We start from the raw sequence: 24,701 nt of genomic DNA on the forward strand, positions 1-24,701 counted from the left end.
TGTCTCTCTCTGTCCCCAAAATAAATAAAAAGCGTTGAAAAAAAAAATTAAAAAAAAAAAAAGAGTGGCGTGGGTGTAGTTGGGGACACACGGTACACAGTCCGGGTGAGGCAAGAAGCATGACTGGGTGTGCCCCGGGTCTCCTCACGTCTCAGAGAGGGGAGGGACAGGAAAGAGTTTTCAAATACAATCTCTCAGACCCAAGGTCAGCCTGGAAAGCATTTCCTTATCTGAACATTGGATAGAATTCTGCTCAAAGCCACTTACCTAGCATTCAGAGAAGATCTTTAATTTCAATCGATTTCAAATCAACGGGCTAATAAATTAGTGGGACTCAGCATAGCCTAGGATGCTAGTCATGTCTTATCAATTGTGACTTAGTCATGATTTATTAGAATTTTTCATAACAATGTTAAATTGATGGATTATAGCAATTATAAAGCAGCGATCACAAAACACAGCAGCGTGCTTTTAACAGAATATTTGAAGAATTCTTTCATGTGGCCTCATCTTGTCCAGCTATTACATTCTGATGGGTGATATAGATATACCCCAGCAATTTCTAAGATTATATCCACATTAGGGTTGTAGTACAATTTCTCTAGAGCACATAGACATTTCTTTTGGACTCTTTACATGTGGCTATTCCATTGTAAAATAATAAATAATCTGAACTTCCCCAATTATCATTTTCAGACCCTTGAAGGCATTAGTTTCTGCTTCTTGCTTAAATATTTACTCACCAGAAGCTCTGATAATAGCCTGCCTCGTCACCCTATACTGTCAACTACCAGTTTGAAAATGCTAAGCTTCAAGAGGACAGAACTCACTTTTGTCTCTCCAAAGAAGCCCAGCCAGAGAGCAGCTTACTCTGTTTCAGAACCAGGCCAGCTCCTTGTTTTCCCCCAACTCTTGGGTATGACTGGACTATCTCATTCTTACTCTTAAACTTGCCCAAGAGCCCTAACTATCCCATAGTCTACTGATGATATCCAGGGATATTTCTGCAATGAAGGCAGTCAAACTCTTCTGCTGATGTGCCTCTGGAATCTTGCCCTAGTCCTGCTGTAACAGATGCACCCAAATCTCTTCAGATTCCTTACTGGCTCTGCAGACTCATGAGTTTGCTCCTGGTGGCTCATAGCTTATGAAAACCTTCATCGGAGAACTACCTATTGGTTCCTGGAGCTGTTTCATCCACATACTGAGAGCCTAAAACCCGGGGAGTTAACATGTTTCTGGAGCAAACCTTAGCCAATGACTGGCTGTTGTATGAGGATGAAGGATGAAAGTTCAGCTCCCTCAAAGGGGGAAAGACTCTCTTCTTGACCCCCTTGGGAGATCAGGCAAAGCTGGGGGGAGACCTAGAATTGCCCACGTGTTTGGTGAGAGGGACAAGATAGAGGCCAGTGAGGGAAGGAGAGTCTGATCACAGAGAAATTCATAGACCACAGGGATAATCCTTTAGATTATATTCTAAATGTGCAGAAATCCACTAAAGGGTTTTAAGAAATGGAGTGGTGTCATTTAAGTTTTGGAACACTCATTCAGACACCTGGATGGAGACTGGTTTGTAGATCTGGATGAACCAGTAAGAGGTTCTCCATGGTGACCAAGCCATCTGCATCGAGAGGGATACTTCTTAGCACATGAGCATAGCAGTGAGAACCTACAAGCAGGCAGTAACACAAGGAATATTGCTATGGGGATGGAGGTGAGGTCTAAGGAAGTTAGGTTGCAGATAAAATATAGGACACCCAGTTATATTTGAATTTCAGATGCACAGCAAATAGTCTTTTCGTCTAAGTATGTTCCAAATATTACATGGAAGGAAATGGTATGGAACATTCTTCTATTAAAAAAATCATTCATTGCTTATCTGAAATTCAAATTTTAGTGGGCATCTTGTTGTGGCTGCTGTTGTGTCCCATGTCGGGCACCCTACTGAGGGTTTCTAAATGAAGGCACTGAGCTAATAAGAAAAGGGTTGGAATGTGCACAAGTCTCTTAAATCTCAGTTTCTTGCTTTTGGTCTGGGTCTGCAGGCTAACATCAAAATAAACGCATCCTGTCACTAAACTTACACATAATTTATAATCATGTACATGTTATGCTCATGTGCTAAGCTCCCAGGAAGACTTAGGCCACTAAATGAAAAACAAAAACAAAAACAAAAACAAAAAACCCTGATGACCCAGATTCTATCTCAAATATGTTTCTACCCTGTCTTTCTGCTCACCAGAGAGTTTTTCATTGTTTTCTTTCTTCAAAAACACTGTCCTACACAGAAAAAAAGGGTATCTCCTAAAGCAATTTGTATAGATATTAGAATAATTCAGGAGAAAACTGAGTCACACAATACCTTGGCTAGTCAGTGTGCATGTACCTTAGACTATGCCCAAGGACACCCAGGGGTCCTGAGAACAATGTCCAACCCTACCACAGCCTTCATCAAACCTCTTCTGAGGCATGGTTATAGAGCATGGGCTCTGGACTCTACTAGACTTGGCTTTGATAACCACATGCGAAGTAACCGCTTGAGCTAAAGCTGACACTAGACTTGGCTATGAATCCCACTTTGGCTGCTGAGAATCTATGTGAACATCAACAAATTAAGCTTAGATTTCCTGTCTGGATAAAAACAGAGATACTATATAATATGGAGATCAGATGAGATATTTCGTGAAAAAGCACTGATCAAAATGCTAGATTCATAGTCAAATCTAAAAAAAGCTAATGACTGTAGGTATCATTCGCCATTAGAGTTCACAACAGGAACTGACCTTCCCTGATACATTCCTTAAGTTCTAAATGTTGATATATATGCCCCAAGGGGCATATCCCAGAAGCAGACTCAACAACAAGCATTTGTGTGAAAGACATTTTATAGTAAATGTTCTTAGGAAAAGCGGCAGAGGCCAACTGGGACCTGGGAAGGAGAGAGGTCAGGCAAGGGTGGAAAATCAGGCAAAGTTCCATGAAGGGTGGCTTTGGCTCAGTCCCACAAGGAAGCTCAAAGATGGGACAGGTCCTATCTCGGTCCTGGTCCTCTCAGGGGACAAGGGGGATGTACAGACACAGTCAGTGGCTATGGAATGTCCCTAGGCAACGTGTCCAGAGGTCCCTGGAGGAAAAGTGAGTTAAGACAGCAAGAGGGCAGCACTTCCACTAAGAGATGGAGGTACTGGGTGTTTGGAGTGAAATGTAACGAGTGAGTGTAAAAAACGTAAGGGGATCTATAGGGATGCAGGAGAAGTGATGACAGCATCACCCCATTTGGCTTAAAGCAAAAATCCTATGTGAAAGGATTTTCACATAGAGAAAAAGAAAGATCCGTGGTTCTCATTCATTTACCATGGTACACCACTAAAAGAATGATGGAGAGGCATGATATTTTCTGAGATAGTAAGCAGTGGAGAACTATTTTCAAACTTTGCTTAATAAATGGCAGTTATTATAATCCAAGTATTAACATAAATATCTTTAGTGTTTATTAACTGAGTGCAGGATGGTTGGCTCCTTTCCTCTAACCCAACTACAACAAATATTACATAGAAAACCATCTTGTTATGGAGATCCCCAAAAATGATGACCACTTCAATAAGATAAAGTTAAACACATCAATAGAATAATAGACAAAGAACATGAATAAGCAATTCACAAAAGAAAAAGTGAAAATGGACAATAAACATAAGATCATTGCTGAAAGTCATTAGTAACCAAAGAAATTTAACTTGGACCATGAGATACTAGTTTTCACCTCTCAGAATTGGTATTAATTTTTAAAGGAATAATACTTAAAACTGCCAAGAACGTAGGGAAAATGAGTACCCTTACACAATGTTATTGTGAGTGTCACCTGGCATAACTCTCCTAGAAGACAATTCAACAATACTTATCAAAAATACACAGGGGCTCCTGGGTGGCTCAGTCGGCTGGGCATCGACTTTAGCTCAGGTCATGATCTCACAGTTTGTGGGTTCAAGCCCCGCGTCAGGCTCTGTGCTGACAGTGCAGAGCCTGGAGCCTGTTTTGGATTCTGTGTCTCCCTCTCTCTCTGCCCCACCCCTGTTCACACTCTGTCTCTGTCTCAAGAATACATAAACATTAAAAAAAAATTTTTTTAAATACACAAAAATGCAGACCCTTTGACAAAGCAATTACACTTTAAGAAATTTTTACTCAGGAAATAATTGACAAGTTTAAAAAAGTCATTTCAATAACATGTGCTATCATGCAACACATAATATCTAAAAATTGGAAAACTACATATGTTCACCAAAGAAGGGTTAAATTAAATCAACGGGGATATACAAAGTGCTGTAACTATGTAGGTGTTCTTATGTTGTCAAATAAATATATCAACAGAAGTTTCTAATCATTTGTTATTAAACCAAAGAAAAGCAAGACTGTAAAACATAAACAGTATGATCTAATCTAAGCCCAGAAACAAATGTGAGAGGATATATATGAAAATGTTAACAATAATTATCTTTAGGTATTGAGGATGACTTTTAATTTCTTCTTTCTGCTTATCTGTATTTTCTAGTTTTTCTACAGTAAACATATATTGCTTGCATAATAAACCATGTTATAAAATAACAAGGCATCACCTCTCTGTACTTAGTTAAAAATGAAGTACTCTCAGAGATTGGGTAGCAATACATATTTTTCCACTGTGTTAATCTCCCGTTCCATTAAGCATATGTAATGAACAGTCTGCCGTGACTCCCACTGGTTGGAGGGGATCCAAGCGCTACACAACAAACAAGGCAATGGAAACCATTCATCCCCAGCCTTGATCTCAGCCAGCAAACCGTGGCCTTTGGACCGAATCCATCAAACTTCAGGTTTAGAAAAAAGTCTTCAGTCATGTCAAGGATTTATGTGAGCCAAAGGTGTCCCCGGAAAGGCACCTCTTTCCAGCAGTTGGTGCCTCGCTGAAATGAGAGTGTGATCAATGACTTCACAGTTGGGAAAAGCTAGCAAAATGCCCTGTATGTGGTAGATGCTCAAAAAATGCTTGGACTACAAGTTAACAATGCTCATTTTAGGAATGACGGAACCAAATTTGAAAATTTGTAAAATATTGTTTATGCACCACCAGGAAGCCATCAAATAGTCATATCAGTCATGTTTTCTTTCAAAATTCAAAAATTATAAGGCAATTTTTGACTGACAAACTTCTGTCCACTGTTAGTGCTGCCGAACTCACTCCTGCTTATTTCAAACACAAAAAACAGCAATAAAAAGACCTTAGTGCTTTAGAAAAGCTAGAGCCTGAGAAGCAGAGGAAGAAACAAGACCCTGAAAATCTGAAACAAAATGTTACATCCCAACGGCAGAATGTGAATTGATCCATGTGGTCACCTCCTTTTCCAAAGTACACATCTTTTCATCCCTGCCACCACCAACATAGATAGGACACTTACCCATCTGAGTATCTTCTCTGTTACCTTTCTCTTTTTTTTAAAAGGGTGATCCTTCATAAATCTTGTGGCAATAGTTTTTATAAATTTTATATCTAAAATGAATTGGAGCTACATTTTGTCAATTGTTTAAGGAGTAGATTTCAAAAGCAATTTCATCTCTGGTCTATGGGTAAATGCATAAATTTCTTTGAAAAGTGTTTTGTTTACCTAGCAAACGAGAATGGAACCCATTAGAAAAAATCTGTATTCCTCCACAGTGGCTTAACTAACACATCCCATCACAGAAATATTTCTGCAAATGAAGGCATTGCATTGTAGTTCCCCTTCTCCATTCTAATAACCTGCAGGAGTGAAACATTCTGTTAGCATGTTGTCTATATGTGGGTGGCTAAGAATGAATTTTGAGGTTTTAGTGATCAATTTCCAGATAGAAAAGCAAAAGCAAACAGAGGGACACTGTACCACCACCTGCAGTACAATCCAACTGTGACTGTGGGCCAAAAATCTAGGTTGGCAGTCTGAAGTGACATTGTATGTGAACACATACTCAGAATTACCTAATAGGGTGTTCTATCCCCCCAAAATCTGAGTAAGGAAATGCAGATGACTCAGGGACCCACCACCAAAACCATTACGTGAGAAAATACTTGGAAGTATGTCCAAAAATGCAGAGGATTTTTAAAAGTACATGAAGCCAACTACGGATCCTAGGTAACACGGTCATGGAATTGAAAATTAAGGAAAGTTTAATTTGTGGCAGTGCAACACCCTGTCCCCCTTTCTTTTCTACCACCTCTCCTTTCCTTACATGCTTTAAGATGTCTGGAAGGGAGGCCTGGGTGGCACAGTCAGTTAAGCATCTGACTTTGGTTCAGGTCATGATCTTATGACTCAGGAGTTCTGGTCCCACATAAGGCTCCCTGTTGTCAGCTCAGAGCCCATGTCAGATTCTCTGTCCTCTGTCCGCTTCTTTCCCTGCCCTCCCCCACTTGTACTCTCTCTCTCTCTTAAAAAAAAATGCCTGGAAGAGTTTGAATTAGTGTCAGAAGAGCCCAGGTAAGGAAGCATCTTGGGATGCAGAGGTGCTTCAGGTACAGGGCCAAGCACACACCTCACCTCCCATCACCAAATTTCAATCATGCTATTGCTTCAGTCCACCATTGCCACTGCCTGTAGCTGATGAATTTGGTTCTCACATTCTCCTGTCTAAAGGCGTTTTTCTTCTTTAAGGAACCGCATACATTTGTAGTCTGAATATCTTCAATGAATGAATGGCTGGCTTAATTTCTCCTGCTTTAATAGGGCTTAAGTTAAGGTTGTTAATTGCATAATATATCCTGTTAGCACACAAGACAGTATCATGGAATACGCAGAAACTCAGTAAGCAGCAATCTCTTTAAATTAAAACAATTATTGTGCCTTAGTCCTCCTCACTTTGTAAGATCGAAAGTCAAGTGGTCTGTCTGCACTAGGGCCCTAAATCACAAACTCCAAGTCAGTTCCCTGAGATTGAGGCCTGGTTCCCTGTCATCCCATATTCTCTAGAAACAAGAGCAGAAGCTTCTCTCACTTTCTTCTCATCAGGAGGCTCAGGTACATCCATTGTCCATTTGAGCCTCAGTGATATACAGGAGTCCACCGAACATACCAGGCAGAAAGGTGGCTACTGCCCTCACTTCTCCCTGGAAATCTTCCTCTCTGCCACATATCACACGGGCCTCTGCCCCATATAGTATTTATTTCATTATTGTGGACATCCAGAAACTTCATCTCCCTGGAGAAAGGAAACAGACTCTACATGGACAGGAGTGTGCCTTTTTTTTTTTTTAAACTGATTTTTTACTAGAAATATTTGGCTTCCTTAAAGTTCCTTGTGGGGCACCTGGCTGGCTCAGTTGGTAAAGCATATGACTCTTGATCTCAGGGTCATGAATTCACAATGGGCATAGAGCTTACTGGGAAGGGAAGGGAAGGGAAGGGAAGGGAAGGGAAGGGAAGGGGAGGGGGGGGAGGGGAGAGGAGGGGAGGGGAGGGGAGGGGAGGGGAGGGGAGGGGAGGGGAAGGGGAAGGGGAAGGGGAAGGGAAGGGAGGGGAGGGGAGGGGAAGGGAGGGGGGAGGGGAAGGGGAAGGGGAGGGGAGGGGAAGGGAGGGGGGAGGGGAAGGGAAAGGGGAGGGGAGGGGAAGGGAGGGGGGAGGGGAAGGGGAAGGGGAAGGGGAAGGGGAAGGGGAAGGGGAGGGAGGAAAGGAGAAAAGAGAAAAAAGAGAAAACAAAACAAAACAAAAGAAGAGGGAAGGAGAAGAGAGTTCCTTGTATCCAGGATTTGGATTTTCAAGGATAGATACAAATGAATGCCACAATTAAGAAGCTGAAATTTCTTTAATTAAAGAATCAATTCACTGATATATGTCAATTTACGAGACCACAGAAAAAGTGATGTCATTAGCTAGCAATACGATAATATGATTCCTTACACTGTATTAGTTTTAACACTTTTTGTTAGATATATACACAAATATTTCATGTTTTCTGGTACTTTTGTAAATAGTAGTGTATTTTTTTAAAACTTCAGCTATTCATTGCTAGCATATAGTTTTACAATTCATTTTTGTATATTTCTCTTGTATCCTATAAACTCAAGAAATTCACATATTAGTTTTAAGAGTTTTTTTTAGATTCCTTGGGATATATATATGGTATATATGATATATATCTCATATATACATACATATATACATGCATATATAGCATATATATTTTCGCTTCTGCATTTAGGTCCATAATCCATTTTGAGCTTATTTTGTAGATGCTGTGTTGAAAGAGGTCCAGCTTTATTCTTTTGCATGAGGACATTCAGGCGTTCCAGAGCCATTTGTTGAACAGACTATTCTTCCCCCACTGAAATGTCCTGATGACCCTGTCAAAACTCAATTGACTATAAATGTTAAGTCATGGCCAACTTTTAACAGTGGTAATCTTCTTAAGGTTATCTCCACAGGCAATGAGACTGGCAGTGGCACAGGGACACAGGAAGAAAATTTTTTTTCAATTGTACACATTTGTATGATTTAAATGTTTACAATGATCTTATAGGACTTTATAATTTAACATTTTATTTTTTACAAACACCACATTTGATGCATCCTTTCTGATGAGTAAAACCTATTTCCCAAACATGTATTGTACCTCAGAGAGGTATATTTTCTAAGGGGAATTTTTCTAAGCTGCTTTAAAGGTATTTTAAGATTAGTTTTGTATATTCAAATCTGAAAATATTTCCTACCTCCACAAGAAAACACTTGTATTTTTACTCTTCAGGTCTGAGAATCACAGTCAAAGATACTGGAGGGGCACACGGACATTGTGACAGGGTCTAACTGTTAATCCTAACTGTGCGGCCACTTCCCAGTCCTCCTTTTAACCTTGTCACCAGAGTGAGAGGTATACCGGTTAACTACAAAATGAGGGAGACTTGGGGTGATTGGTTTCATGCAAGTATATATCATGTCCCTGAATCACATCTTGTGCTCTAGGGAAGCAGCAGGCAGTGACAGCAGTCATGGCTCCTGCTGTGAACAGACTTAGATAGATCACTGCAGAGACAGACATTAATCAAATTATTACATAAGTAAATGTGTTTTTTTTTTAACAAAGGGAGGTGAGAATCTTGAAGAAAGTCAACAGGGTGCTACAAAATTCTTCAAGGAGGATTTCTCTGAGAAAACTGATGAGGAATTAAGGAGGTAAAGAGGGATAAAGCTCATTTTGGAGAAAGAGAAATGCACGTTGTTGCAGAAGGCTCTATAGTAAGAGAGAGTATACTGAAAGAATGCCCAATACAACCAGAACACAGAAAAGCACAGAGGAGGTGGTATGCAATGAGGCCAGAGAAGTGAGCCAGAACCAGATAATTGCCAGCCTTGCAAAATTCAAGTCCAGCTCTGCCACTTTCTCCCTATGTGACCAGGGCCAAATCACTTAACCTCTATGAAGCTCCCTTTCCTGATCTATAAAATAGGGACAGTAATAATACCTACAACTCATTGATTCTGTGGGGCAGCCTAAATAAGATATTACACATAAATATACATGAATATTCAAGCATACTAGCTCAACGATTAAACAACAGAATGATTTTGAGGTTATTCCTAACTGGTCTTCCTACTCCTTCTCTCCTCTATAATCAATGCTCTGATCATTGAAATCCTTCCAGCGCATTATTAATCACATACCTACACTGCTTAAAAAATAATAATCTCCCCTCATTGTCTACATTAGTAATGGCAGATAGGCTTCTTTCAGCTCAAGAACCAATCCCATGCCATTTATAGAAGATTTCTGGACTGAGGTTTCTGGACTCAATTGGGTTGGTGACGTCTGCCATGGGCACTGAGTATAACACCCAGCAGCTGTGCCATTCCTAGCCCAGAACTAAGTACTTTCTTCATCTACCTCTTTCCTACTTTTCAATTTCCAACCCAACTATGCCCTTCCCTCCTTCCCAATTAGGAATGTACCCCCCAAAAATGTGCAAATGTATCTAAGAGCTATGTACCCCCAAATACCAACAAAGTGTTATTCCTTGCACATACTGTGAGCATCTTTCCTTACACTGCACAGTGGTTCTTGCTGTTTCTTCTTTCTGAGTCAGAGAACTGTTTCTCATCCATAAAATCTTTGTATATCCATTTGGAGGGGTCTATGCCCCTGTTGTCTAGGTTAGGCCTCCTGGATATATGCTGTCCTAGAAACGTGCCTCTTGCCTTCAGAGACTGTATGTTAGTCTGAACTCACAGAGAGAACAATGTAGTTATGTGATTACTGTCTGTGTCCCTCATCACAGTCAGGCTCCCTGGTGAAAAGAGAGGAAACCATATCCATCTATGCACTCTCCTACTTCTGCAGCTCCAGAACCAAGCACCCAGATTGCCACAGGTGTCCAATGCATTCTTGTTAATGGGTGGATGGCCCAAGGTACTTACTTTCTCATATACCATTTACTGAATTTCTCACCAACCAATTCAATATCAGTGTCAGGTAAGAAAGGAAGGAGAAAAGACAGGTGAATTATTTATTTTAATTTCCCATAGCCTCATGATGGTTCTTACATTTCAGTGAGCATCAGTGACTACAACCTGACCCCTCCCTGGCTCCAACTCTTCTGTTATCCTCTAGGAAAGATCTGTCTAGATTCCCCAAATGACCACTAAATGGATGGGCTGGAATAATTCAGAGTCTAAAGGAAAATTTGGGGTATCTCTTCCCTTCTAACACTGAGCTCTTCTTTTTTTATTTAATTTTATTTTTTATCTTTTAAAATTTACATCCAAATTAGTTAGCATATAGTGAAGCAATGATTTCAGGGGTATGAGCTCTTCTGATGTACTAATTTGTCATAGGCCACATCAGAAGTTTTGTTTTAGAGTAACCACTAAAGATCAATATGTGAATTCTACCTCTGGATCCACTGTTAATTCAAGATTCACACTGAGCCAATTTTAGGTACTACATGGAGTCTATTACTAATATCCAGAGTTCTGATAGATTACAATCTAGGAGAGAGGAGGTAAAGGATATACTCTTCTCAGGGGAATTCTGGTTCCTGTGTTCATCAACTAATAAAACCCTCCAACAATAAACCTTAGATTTTACTGACAATAGATTTCCAGTTCTTAGCAGGGCAAAAGACACCTATAAAATTGAGAGACACTCTAGAAGAAAGTGTAAGCGGCGAAGTATTTTGTTATGTTATAGACTCAGGGTCACCTTGAGAATGATGTCCTCTAGCACTATATTTAACGTCATACACGTGTTGTTTTAGAAGCAGAGGAGTCTCAGAAAGGTTCCAGTTTAATGTTTTTGTTCCATAGACAAGAAAACCTGAAAGGAGTTATAACTCAATCTGTGAGATACTCCATAAAACAGTGTTTCTCAAAGAGTGTTCCTTGGAGCCTAAATTTTATGAGATGTCAATATTTGTTTCACAGAAGTGGGGAAAAGAATGTCATGGAATTTGGGAAATGTTGACTTAACTAAATTCCACCACGTATCTATGACTGGAATTCTCAAAGCCTTTAATTTGTTAGAAGATGAGGAAAGCCTCCAAAAGGGAGACTACAATGAGTCATTTCACCAAACTGTTTCCATCATTGTTTATCAGGACTGTGACTGCAGAAAAGTGCTGGGCAACACATGCTTCTCTGGTCCACGTTTCAAGGAGTTCCCTCAGGAGAGAGGTGGTATGTGGGAAGTCAAATTAACTGAGCCTCTGGACAGGCTGACCAGCAAAACAAGGCAAAAACCAAGAGAAAAATTCACAAGCAGAGTCTCAACACCAAAATGTAAGAACATTTCTTAGTAATGAGACTACTGCTCCCTGGTTCACTGAGGCAGGCTGTACCTTGGGGTCAAACAGACAGCTTTCTCTTGTAGGGACTTCCACCACCAACTCTGCTCTCCCTGAAGAGACCCAGAGTGGAAGCAAATATAGAGTTGTGTAATAACTGGACTCCTCTTAATGTCTGTTCACATGGGAAGTAAAATGGAGATCAGCAGCATTTGTGGTAATTGCATTCTGCCTAAATCAATTCTGCCTTTGGTTACAATTGGATAATCCTGCCTTAAATTGTTGTCTAATGTATCTGTGGGTTGTTAAACAGCAAGTGCCTTTCATTTCATAGGAAATGGTTTTTGACTGTATAAAGCAATCTTTGGGGGAGTTTGTATTCCTCTTTATGCTTGTGAAGTGGTTTGGGACACAGGTCAGTATAAAATCCAGATTTATTACTACTATTAGCAATAGTAAAAGTGTTATGAAGCCATTTATTCTGCTTTTGATATTGATAGCTGAAAAAAAGCCGATTCTCCTATGTGGAATGGGAGCTCGGCCTCAAATTATAAACATCCATCTTGTCTGTGTGCACCCACTCCCAGATCCAGGGAGACAGGGGCTGGGTCAGGGCTTTAGCAATGGCATTCTAGGGCAGGGGCTTTCTGCTGTTGAAAGCCACACCTTCCTGATCAGGTGGAGCCATGGAACACATATGCAGAAAGGGGTATCGGAACTTGCCCAATGTTTGTCCCAAACTATCAGAAGTAGTTTTGTTTTGGGGCCCAGTTTCATTGTTGTTGTTGTTGTTGTTGTTATTGTTGTTATTTTCTTTCCATATTTATTTATTTGCCTTAACTAGAATGATTTTCATAAAAGTAGGTAGAGGCTTTGAACACAATCCACAGTACAGGGACAATGAATGATTTTTCTAGCCCACTAGAAATTCGATTTTTAAAAATTCTATTCCTCAGATCTTTTGAATCCAAGCCAGCCATCAACCGTGCACTCGGACACTGGTTTTTCTTATGCATTATTTCCCTTCTGTTCTTACCTTTTCCCCATGATCAAATGAATACTTTACATTCAAACAGGTGCCACTGAGAAGAAAGGGAGAAAGATATACTTTGCACCAAGTTCAACTTCTAGCAGCCTTTCATTATTTAATTTGTTAAGCATGTTCATTTTGGCTATAGGAACAGGAGGGTTGTTTCAGTAAACATCAACAAACATCTTATATAAATCTCAGTCCATGAAGTCTTATAACTTCTTCACAAGAGTTATGAAGGCTGAAAGACACACATTTTCTTCAAAGCCCAGTTTGAATTAGCGATCTCAATGAAATCACTGTCCCTTTTTTGGCAGTGCAGTAAATCAGAAGGAGGAGGAGGCTGAAGGAGTGTTCAGGGAGAGTCATTTTTAATATGGGAGAAACCAGAACCTATTTAAGAAGATCAAATAGATCGCAATGATGAGACAGATGGGAGCACAAATAATTGGTAGCATATGGTTCCTGAGAAGGAGGAAAAGAGAGAATCCAGGGTATCGGTGGAGTTGAGAAGAGGAAGGCAAAGAGGCTTGCGGATAAGGTGATGGGAATCCCTCTCACATATTTTCTGCCTCCTCTTCTACAGATCATCTGCTCAGAGGATGAAGGGCATAGAAGGAAATTTAGACCTCTTCTGCAGAGGCAAGAATTGAATGAGCCAAAATTCCACACTGAAGGACTAGTTGAAGATGAAACCATGAACTTACAATGGAACCAACTTGCCAGATGGCATGATATTTTCCAGCAGTGCTTAGCTGACCAGGTGCCAACCCACACAAGTGGCTAGGTTACCAATTTCCAGCAGTATGCAGGGTAGGAATGTTTCAGACAAGGAATATCAACTTGGCAGAAGTGTTACAAGTGAAATTAAATGAAATTCGAAGGAGAACCTTTAGCTGCCTTGAACTTAAGGGTCTGCCTCCGACTACACCCTGCAAGGGAGGTCCTGGGTCAGGACAGTTGAAGGCAGAGTTCAGCACAGACTTCCTCCCTGTTCTGAAGCTCCACCTCCTTCCTGGTTTGGATATACAGGGAGAATGATTATAGCTTAGCATGCAATAGGTGCTCAAAACATGATGACTGAGGGATTAACAAGTCTGTGATGGTCTTGTAAAAAAAACAAAACAAAAGCAGCAGTGGGAGCTCAGAATTGTTTTCTTTCTCACTTATTCTGAACAAGGGATTGTTTATTTGTATGGCTTCATTTTACCTTTGCCATTATACTTCCTCAAACGATCATGCTGGTTCCCCTTTGCTGGTAAAAATGAAAGAAAGACTAGAAGAACCAAAGGAAGGAAAGGGAAGGGAAGGAAAAAGGGAGGACAAAGTGAGAAGGGGAAGAATAAAGAGGAAAATAAAAGAAAGGCAATTTCCACATGTTTTAAAATATGCCTAGGAAAGTGACTAATAAAATGGTCAAATGAATTCCTAAGTATTTCCAAGAACTCAAACTGTCACCATTCATTATAGGTTTAAATTCATTTTAAAGTCCTGTAAAGCTCCTCGTTGGCCTTATTACTCCTCTTTATGTACTTGATTTGTTCTGATGAAACAGCTTTTCCACACAGGAGCTTGTATTGCATATTAGCTTTGTTTTACATGGATTTTAATGATTTAGAGCCATGGGAGCTTTGGTGGACAGAAGATGGTCCAAACACTGAGGTGTATTAGATCATATAAAGGAAACTCATATTTATTAATTAGGTTTTAACATTTTAACACATGAGCATTTTTGTACAGCCAGAGAAGCATCTTCCTCCTGGGCCAGTATTAAGTATAGAACATAACAGACAATCACACATTAAAGCACTTAACCATAATTCAGTGCAGTGCAACTTTAAAATCTAAATGTGAGTATTTTTATTCTCCTGATTGTAAGGGCATTTTTTTTCCTTTGGCATGCCTTCCTTAGAATTATTTTGAGTTATAGTGATGAGCAAATCAAGGAAAGCATTTTAAGAAGACACAGGATGCCCATTTTAAATGGGTTATAATTGCAGGAAAAAGAGCTGGCTGCACTAGATAGATTTTTCTTTTCCTTCATCATTAGAGTGGTGTCTAGATTCCTATGACAAAAAACCTTGTAGGCTACAATGATTTTTATTTCTTTTCACTTACTCAATTCAAATCTAAAGACAGCTGTGCCACAGTCATGCATTTCTGCATTTATTATATTTTAGAGTAGAGTAAGAAGATGGCATAAATTATAGTTTCTAGTTTATTCTAACTAGGTAGAACGCCTTGATGTTTGAGTGGTGAGTTTCAGTGGCTCCAAGTATCACTTTTATTTATTTTTTTTCTGGTTGTAAAAGCAATAATGCTTGTTGCATTTTTATCTTTTCACCCACATTAATTATGTCTGCTTTGTAGAGAGAAAGTAGTCATACTAACTGAGGGCAAAATCTCTGGAGTCAGGCAGAAACTGGATTCAAAACCTGCTCCTGTCGTTTGTTAGAGGGTCAACTTAGACAAACAAATCCACCTCGCCAAGCTTCAATTTCTTCATCTATAAAAGTGGGCTGAAAATACCCACCTCTTGAGATTACTGTGAAGCCTTAGTTCAAATGCTGAGCAACACTCCTCGCACCTGATGAACACTCAATAAATGTACTACCTTAGCAGGAACGGGGATGTGCCTGGAGGAGCTTTTTATCCATCCTTTACCGACATGTCTAAGCACAGCTTGGCAAGCTCTCCCTTCTTGGCTTCTTGGCTTCTCCGAGTATCTGGGATTCTCAAATGAAATAGCAAAACATGTCTGCCTTCTCAGTTCTATAGCTCAGATTTGATGGGCTCTAGACATTAAGCTATCTCTTAGACATGAATAAGCCCTAACTCATTTTCCTACTGGTTATTAAAAGAGCAAAATAAAATTAGCTTTGACTAGGCTGCGCCTGCTTTCCAATGTTGCGCTGTGGATTTCCATCTTGATTCAATATATGATCTCAGAGGTTCCCAAGGTCACGAGAGAAAAGCCCTCAGAGGTTCCCAAGGTCAGGGGAGAAAAGCCCTCTGGCAGCCCCCATCTTGACAAGACTACAATATCTTGATATGAAAAGTATTTTTCAGTTTACAAAAGCATTTTCTGAGTTATTTTATCACAACATTTCTGGGAGGTAGCAGAGATGGCTATCCTCAAAACCATGGTAGCATGAGACAGCTCAGTTTCTGGAATGAGAGGGACTAATCTGGATCCCAAAGCTAATGAGCGGCAGACCAGGACCTAATCTCAAGACCAAAGATAAGATTTCTAATTTTCTCTTCACTGCCGCCTGCTCTGGCACTTTAGTCTTAGGTGAACATCGTGGCCATCAGTTCTCACATTTGGGTTTGTATAAGGAGCAGTTGAGGAGTCTATGAAAATGCAGAAACATAAGCCCTACCTCCAGATATTCAGATTCACCAATTCTGGGATGAGGCCTGTGAATCTTCAGGCATCACCAGCTCCCAGGCAACTCTGAACAGGGGTCATAATTGGAAAAACTTGGAATTTTTAGAATTCTACTCTTCTCTACCACTCCTCTCTGAATGTCCCCTGAAAAGACCAGACCATTTTCTCACCTTTTCTAGATCGACAACTTCAATCAGCTGAGGCTAAGCCGGGGCAGCACATTCCCAACATTACTGGCTTGTAAAAGCAAAGGTTAATTCACTCGGCCCACATTATGTCCCTACAAATTGGCTATGAATATACCTCAAGTCCTTTTCATCTGAGGACCTAGCCTGGAGAACAGTGCCCATCTGGTACATGTGATGTCATAGCAGAGGGAAAAGAGAGATGGCAGAATGTCATGATGGCCCTTAAAGTTTTTCTAGGAAGTGTCATATCACATTTCCACTTGTATCTCACTGGCAGAAGAAAATCATAAGCCTAAGCTTGCTGCCGAGGAGTCAGGAAGTAGACTCTTCCCTCAGAAATGGGCTGGAAGCTAGTTCTAGCAATTGTTTTCACAATAATACAATGAACCATGGGGGCCTTACCTGTGGTCTCAAGTGCCTCTAATTGTCCCTGTTTCCTGAACTAAGATTTCCGCTCCTGAAAAGTTATTTGGTGGCTAACTTAATATTTTGCCACCACAATTTCCTCCCATTCTTCAACTGTCCTTTTCAGTTATTATGTTTTCTACCTTATTTTGTCTAACACCTAAATACTTCTGATTATCGAAAGATCTAAGCATCTATGTTTCAATTCTAAATTTTTATGCTGTTGTTAACATTGTTCCATGTTAAGAAATGTGCTTTAATATATTTAAAGATAACTCTGGGTCAAACAGTGATCCTCTGTATCTTATAATGTCTATTTCTGCTTTTGGAGCATGCCAGTGACTGCTGGCCACATGCTTCAATCAAAGGCAATTTTCCTTTCTCTGTTTAGCTCTGGTTCCCAACCAGCAGAGAGAAAAACTTTGAAGCTTTCCCATTTTTGTAATAAACAGACACTTCAAATGCCAGTGTTCTATTCATCATTAAAATTCATTTTATATTTTGCCCCTTCCCTTCACCTTCCCAGGTAGATGATGCTTGGTTCATGGTAGAGCTCAAAACGTCTTTTTTGTCCCTGGATCCACAAACAATGGACATGGAAAGAGTAATCTTTCTTATTTTCTCTGCTGAGCAAGTGGTTGTTAGATTATGTAACAATCTAATATATCTATAGACAGGAGAATATCATTAGACTAATGAGATATACCACCAAATGCACTCCTTCACTTCAGAGTGACCAATACCACCATAAGTAAATAAATAAATAAACAAACAAATAAAAAGTGGCTGACGGGGAGTCAATGTGAGTTTGCACAACATGCTATATTTATTCACAATTTGATTTTCTGTTCTTAGGGGACTGCAAATTTTATTTGAAATTTTAGATTTAACCTAATAAACTACATACAGTCTCTGTAAAACCAATGTGAAACAGGAGTGAGCTCTGAAATACCAATCCTTACTCATTTTCTCTTTTGTTCTTTCTTTCTTCCTTCCCTGCCTTACTCTCTCCATTAAAACTCCATAATATGCCCAATCATTTTACTAGTGAGCTCTAAAGCACCCAATCCATAAAGGTGTACTGAAACTCTGTTATGGATCAGCTCTTCTTGAGGGCCCTGGAGACAATGCTGAAGAACAACACGGTTCATGCCCTCCAGAAATTACATTCTAATGAGCACATGTCATCTTGTTTTTTCTATTCATAATACACATTTATTTAGCAAAGTTTTGCTGAACACTTACTATGTGCCAGGCATAGTTTCAAATGCTAGGGATAGAATAGTCAATAAAGCAAACAAAAGTCCCGCATTTAAGGATGTTACAGTTAGTGAGGGGAAGCTGAAATTGACCGCATATGTAACATAAAAAATCTGTCAGAATACATATGTGTTGTGGATAAAAGTAAATCAGGGAAAGAAAAACAGGGAGTGCTTAGGGCTGCAACTAAAATATGATGTCTGAAGCTAATGAGGCAGGGCGTGATGCTAAGAACACTGTGCGGAGAGGTAGATAGGTGGTGTAAGGGCCCTGGGGTAGGAGACTGCCTGACATTTTCAAGGGGCAGCAAGACAGCCTTGATGAAGGTAAGAACATACATATTTAGCAATGACATGTCTAAGCCAGCTTTTATTTGAAGAATAATAAACACTGAATCATTAACTGGAGTAATGCAGAAGTGGGCAGATAACAGAGAGCTGTAGTTGAAAGTCTTGAAAGTACTCTTATCACCTAAAATAGATACATATGATGGGAATGACATTAATGGAAATGACAACAGGAAAGGTCTTCCCAACCTGTCTTTGTCTGTATAGCATCCTTTAAAAAACATTCATACAGATGTTGACTACAATATAGTTAAAAAGCTTTGTCCATTTTAATCCAGATGTTGAAAGTACTTAGCTAGAGAAAAATAAGTGCTCTCTCTCTCTCTCTCTCTCTCTCTGGTAACAACCACCTTGTGGGTTCAGTACTGAATAAAATACAATGACTTGACTTTATTTTTTTCCTTTTTATAAAAACTATAATTCTCAAGAAGCTCTGTAATTTCCTAGGTATCTTATTCCCAAATTCTTCCTGTTTTTTTCCATCCTCTATAAAATGATAGAAACTGCTTGCTGTAACAAAGTCCTGAAGTTGAGATGGTTTTATAGCAAAAGCTAAAAAAATAATTTTATGTATTATAAAATCATAAGTATAACTATAATTTAACAGCCCTAATAAAGACTACACGTGGTGACTTTCAGTGCTCTGTGTTGGTTTATAATAAGTATACAGTTTTCATTGTGCCATTATCATTATTGGTAGGAGCAGTAGTAGGAACTGATGTCTGTACTTTTTTAAATTAATTTAATTTTAATATGAAATTTATTGTCAAACTGGTGCCCATACAACACCCAGTGCTCATCCCAACAGGAGCCCTCCTCAATACCCATCACCCACTTTTCCCCCTTCCCACCCCCCATCAACCCTCAGTTTGTTCTCAGTTTTTAAGGGTCTCTTATGTTTTGGCTCCCTCCCTCTCTAACCTGTTTTTCCTTCCCCTCACCCATGGTCTTCTGTTAAGTTTCTCAGGATCCACATAAGAGTGAAAACATATGATATCTGTCTTTCTCTGTATGACTTATTTCACTTAGCAGAACACTCTCCAGTTCCATCCACATTGCTACAAAAGGCCAGATTTCATTCTTTCTCATTGCCACCTAGTATTCCATTGCATACATAAGCCACAATTTCTTTATCCATTCATCAGTTGATGGACATTTAGGCTCTTTCCATAATTTGGCTATTGTTGAAAGTGCTGCAATAAACATTGGGGTACAAGTGCCCCTATGCATCAGCACTCCTGTATCCCTTGGGTAAATTCCTAGAAGTGCTATTGCTGGGTCATAGGGGAGATCTATTTTTAATTTTTTGAGGAACCTCCACACTATTTTCCAGAGCGGCTGCACAAATTTGCATTTCCACCAACAGTGCAAGAGGGTTCCCATTCTCCACAGCCTCGCCAGCATCTATAGTCTCCTGATTTGTTCATGTTAGCCACTCTGACTGGCGTGAGGTGGTATATGAGTGTGGTTTTGATTTGTATTTCCCTGATGAGGAGAGACGTTGAACATCTTTTCATGTGCCTGTTGGCCATCCGGATGTCTTCTTTAGAGAAGTGTCTATTCATGTTTTCTGCCCGTTTCCTCACTGGATTATTTGTTTTTTGGGTGTGGAGTTTGGTGAGTTCTTTATAGATTTTGGATACTAGCCCTTTGACCAATATGTCATTTGCAAATACCTTTTCCCATTCCGTTGGTTGCCTTTTAGTTTTGTTGATTGTTTCCTTTGCAGTGCAGAAGCTTTTTATCTTCGTGAGGTCCCAATAGTTCATTTTTGCTTTTAGTTCCCTTGCCTTTAGAGATGTGTTGAGTAAGAAATTGCTGCAGCTGAGGTCAGAGAGGTTTTTTCCTGCTTTCTTCTTTGGGGTTTTGATGGCTTCCTGTCTCACATTCAGGTCCTTTATCCATTTTGAGTTTATTTTTCTGAATTGTGTAAGAAAGTGGTCTAGATTCATCCTTCTGCATGTTTCTGTCCAGTTCTCCCAGCACCATTGTTAAAGAGACTGTCTTTTTTCCATTGGATATTCTTTCCTACTTCATCAAAGATTAGTTGGCCATACTTTTGTGGGTCTAGTTCTGGGGTTTCTACTCTATTCCATTGGTCTATGTGTCTGTTTTTGTGCCAATACCATGCTGTCTTGATGATTTGCTCAGAGGCTAAATTCTGGGATTGTGATGCCTCCCGCTTTGGTCTTCTTCTTCATTACTTTGGCTATTCAGGGTCTTTTGTGGTTCCATACAAATTTTAGGATTGCTTGTTCTAGCTTCGAGAAGAATGCTGGTGCAATTTTGATTGGGTTTGCATTGAATGTGTAGATAGCTTTGGGTAGTATTGACATTTTAACAATATTTATTCTTCCAATCCATGAGCATGGAATGTTTTTTCATTTCTTTGTATCTATCTTCTTCAATTTCCTTCATAAGCTTTCTATAGTTTTCAGAATACAGATCTTCTACATCTTTGGTTAGGTTTATTCCTAGGTATTTTATGCTTCTTGGTGCAATTGTGAATGGGGTCAGTTTCGTTATTTGTCTTTCTGTTGCTTCATTATTAGTGTATAAGAATGCAACTGATTTCTGTACAATGATTTTGTATCCTGCGACTTTGCTGAATTCATGTATCAGTTCTAGCAGACTTTTGGTGGAGTCTTTCGGGTTTTCCATGTATTATATCATGTCATCTGCAAAAAAGTGAAAGCTTAACTTCATCTTTGCCAATTTTGATGCCTTTGATTTCCTTTTGTTGTCTGATTGCTGATGTTAGCACTTCCAACACTATGTTAAACAACAGCGGTGAGAGTGGACATCCCTGTCGTGTTCCTGATCTCAGGGGGAAAGCGCTCAGTTTTTCCCCATTGAGGATGATATTAGCTGTGGGCTTTTCATAAATAGCTTTTATCATGTTTAAGTATGTTCCTTCTATCCCGACTTTCTCCAGGGTTTTTATTAAGAAAGGATGCTGAATTTTGTCAAATGCTTTTTCTGCATCGATTGACAGGACCATATGGTTCTTATCTTTTCTTTTGTTAATGTGATATATCACATTGATTGATTTGCGAATGTTGAACCAGCCCTGCAGCCCAGGAATGAATCCCACTTGATCATGGTGAATAGTTCTTTTTATATGCTGTTGAATTCGATATGCTAGTATCTTATTGAGAATTTTTGCATCCATATTCATCACGGATATTGGCCTCTTTTTGCTGGGTCTCTGTCTGGTTTAGGAATCAAAGTAATGTTGGCTTCATAGAATGAGTCTGGAAGTTTTCCTTCCCTTTCTATTTCTTGGAATAGCTTGAGAAGGGTAGGTATTATCTCTGCTTTAAACGTCTGGTAGAATTCCCCTGGGAAGCCATCTGGTCCTGGACTCTTATTTGTTGGGAGATTTTTGATAACTGATTCAATATCTTCACTTGTTATGGGTCTGTTCAAGTTTTCTCTTTCTTCCTGTTTGAGTTTTGGAAGTGTGTGGGTGCTTAGGAATTTGTCCATTTCTTCCAGGTTGTCCAGTTTGTTGGCATATAATTTTTCATAGTATTCCCTGATAATTGCTGGTATGTCTGAGGGATTGGTTGTAATAATTCCATTTTCATTCATGATTTTATCTATTTGGGTCACATCCCTTTTCTTCTTGAGAAGCCTGGCTAGAAGGTTACCAATTTTGTTTATTGTTTCAAAAAACCAACTCTTGGTTTCACTGATCTGCTCTACAGTTTTTTAAGATCCTCTACTGTTTATTTATGCTCTGATCGTTATTATTTCTCTTCTTCTGCTGGGTTTGGGGTGTCTTTGCTGTTCTGCTTCTAGTTCCTTTAGGTGTGCTGTTAGATTTTGTATTTGGGGTTTTTCTTATTTCTTTAGATAGACCAGGATTGCAATGTATTTTCCTCTCAGGACTGCCTTCGCTGCATCCCACAGCATTTGGATTGTTGTATTTTCATTTTCATTTGTTTCCATATATATATTTTTAATTTCTTCTCTAATTGCCTGGTTGACCCATTCATTCTTTAGTAGGGTGTTCTTTAACCTCCATGCTTTTGGAGGTTTTCCAGACTTTTTCTTGTGGTTGATGTCAAGCTTTATAGCACTGTGGTCTGAAAGTATGCATGGTATGATCTCAATTCTTTTATAATTATGAAGGGCTGTTTTGTGACCCAGTATGTGATCTACCTTGGAGATTGTTCCATGTGCACTCGAGGAAGGGCAAAGAGGCAGTCCGTGCTACACGGACTGATGGGAGGGAGTCGGGGCGGTGGAGGGGAGCCCACCCAGCAAGGAAGTCTATGTTGAATAAGCTTCTTTCTACTTTGTTTTTAAAAAGCCCATAACTATCAGGCCTGTGAAGACTGATGATTAGAGGGAGAAGTCCTATAGTTTTATCAAAGAAACTAATAAAAATGTCAAGAAATCATAATGACATTGTCAAAAACCTGTGCTTTGAGGACAGACCAGAATTTGGATACTGACAATGATATTTAGAAGCTGCTTAACCTTGGCAGTTACTCAACCCCTCAGGCCCTGTGTAAAATGAAGAAAATCATCATACCTCCTCACAGACCCCTTTAGAAAAAGGTAATATCACCTATAAGATGCTTTGCATAGTCCTTACACTCAATGCATGTTAGCTAATATTATGAAGAAAATAGCTTGTAATTTGCTCATACACACAAGGATCTGACCCAAAGCCGTTTATCAGGAATATTACTTTTATGTGTATCTCCTTCTGGGTCCTCTTTGGTTTTGGGGGCAGAGTGGGGTGTGGGGGTAGGGGGTCAGAGAACAAGGATAGTCTTCTGGTTTCACTGGCAGGACACTGAGGGCTACATTAATTGTACCTTGGGCTGTCAATCACCTGAGTCACACTTTCCCAGACACTCTCTTGGGCTTGTCCTCCCCGTAGGAACACAGCTCCACTTGGTGAAAATGAGATTTTCCCTTTGTTAATAAAATTCTACCTTATCTGAAATCAGAATTCTAAAGTGTATTAGTTTTAAAATGGTTAAATCATTTCTTCAATAGTTTAACTTCTTTTATGCAGAGAGCATCCAAGAGGAGAATCGTTATTAAACACTCAAAAGAAAAAAAAAACTCTCTCAAAGCAGCACTGGCTGTTTAATAAATAATCCATTGAATTCTTGCAGCCCTTTCTTTCAGATAAAAAGCAACAGCGAGGCCCGTTAAAGAAACCCATCACGGCAAAACCCACACCCAACAGAAAGTGTCTAACAGATTGAGATGATGGCACAAAGGGCTGAAAGAAGCTTGTCTTTGTAGAGAGAACAAAGATGTCTCTGGCAATTAGAAGCACATTTGTCTGTTTTAGCTGCACTCAAAGGGAGTCTGGGGAAACCACTGTGTTAAGGGTGCTGTCGGGATGCCCTTCCTCCAAGGCAGGTGGCAGGAACACATTAGATGGGGGAGAAAATAACGATCAAATCAGTCAGTTTGGCATGGCACTATTTTAAATACATTATGTTACAATTGTAGTCTCATGATTTTTATTGTCCAGCTGTTCTAATGGTTTGTTTTTATCTACTATATGGATGTATGTTTGTATGGTGAGGTGGAGATGAGCCACAAGAGCAGGAAAAGTCTACAACAAATTCATCTCCTGGGGACCTGTATTAATCTGGCAGGCAAGTCCCTTCACATCTAGGACTGTCTTCCCATTTTACAGCCTCCTGTCTCTACCTTCACATCTGTACTCCATGCTCTGGCCAAACCAACAAATTTGTGATCTCCAAATAACACATGCCCTCTGAGGATTTTAGCAGCTCTCTCCTCTCCTGGCTGGCCCTGCTCACCACCCACAAGCATGCTGTCTTGCCCAGTGCAGTTATACTATCAGAAGACCCTCCCTCAATTCCGCCCACAGAGTCCCTTCTTTCCTAACTTGTCCCCAGGGTGTCACACTTCCCTTGAGCTCAGAACCCCAAACAGCTGTGTAAGTATTTAGTCATATGTCCCCCCTTGAGACTGGAAATAGTCATCTCCTCATGCCAAGACCCAGCAGAACTTAGGACACAGAGAGGGACTCAACCAATATTAAGATGAATGAATAAATCAGTGACTATCAATTAATGAATAAAACCTATCAGCAGAGAGTAATAGGGTGCTTTTGGTTTGTCTGTAGCTTTCCTTAAGCTGGCATGTGCCCTAGAGCTTCCAGAGGTGTAGATGTTGTAGGCTGTTTGGTTTGGGCAGTTAAAGATTTGCCACTCCACTACCTTTTACCATTCTCCTGACAAGCAGCCAGACCAGGTCTGGTTAGAAGCTGCTGTCAGAAAAGCCTCTTATTTCTCAATAG

The sequence above is a fragment of the Neofelis nebulosa genome, chromosome 1 (genome assembly GCF_028018385.1).
Source record: "Neofelis nebulosa isolate mNeoNeb1 chromosome 1, mNeoNeb1.pri, whole genome shotgun sequence".
Lineage (NCBI taxonomy): Eukaryota > Metazoa > Chordata > Mammalia > Carnivora > Felidae > Neofelis > Neofelis nebulosa.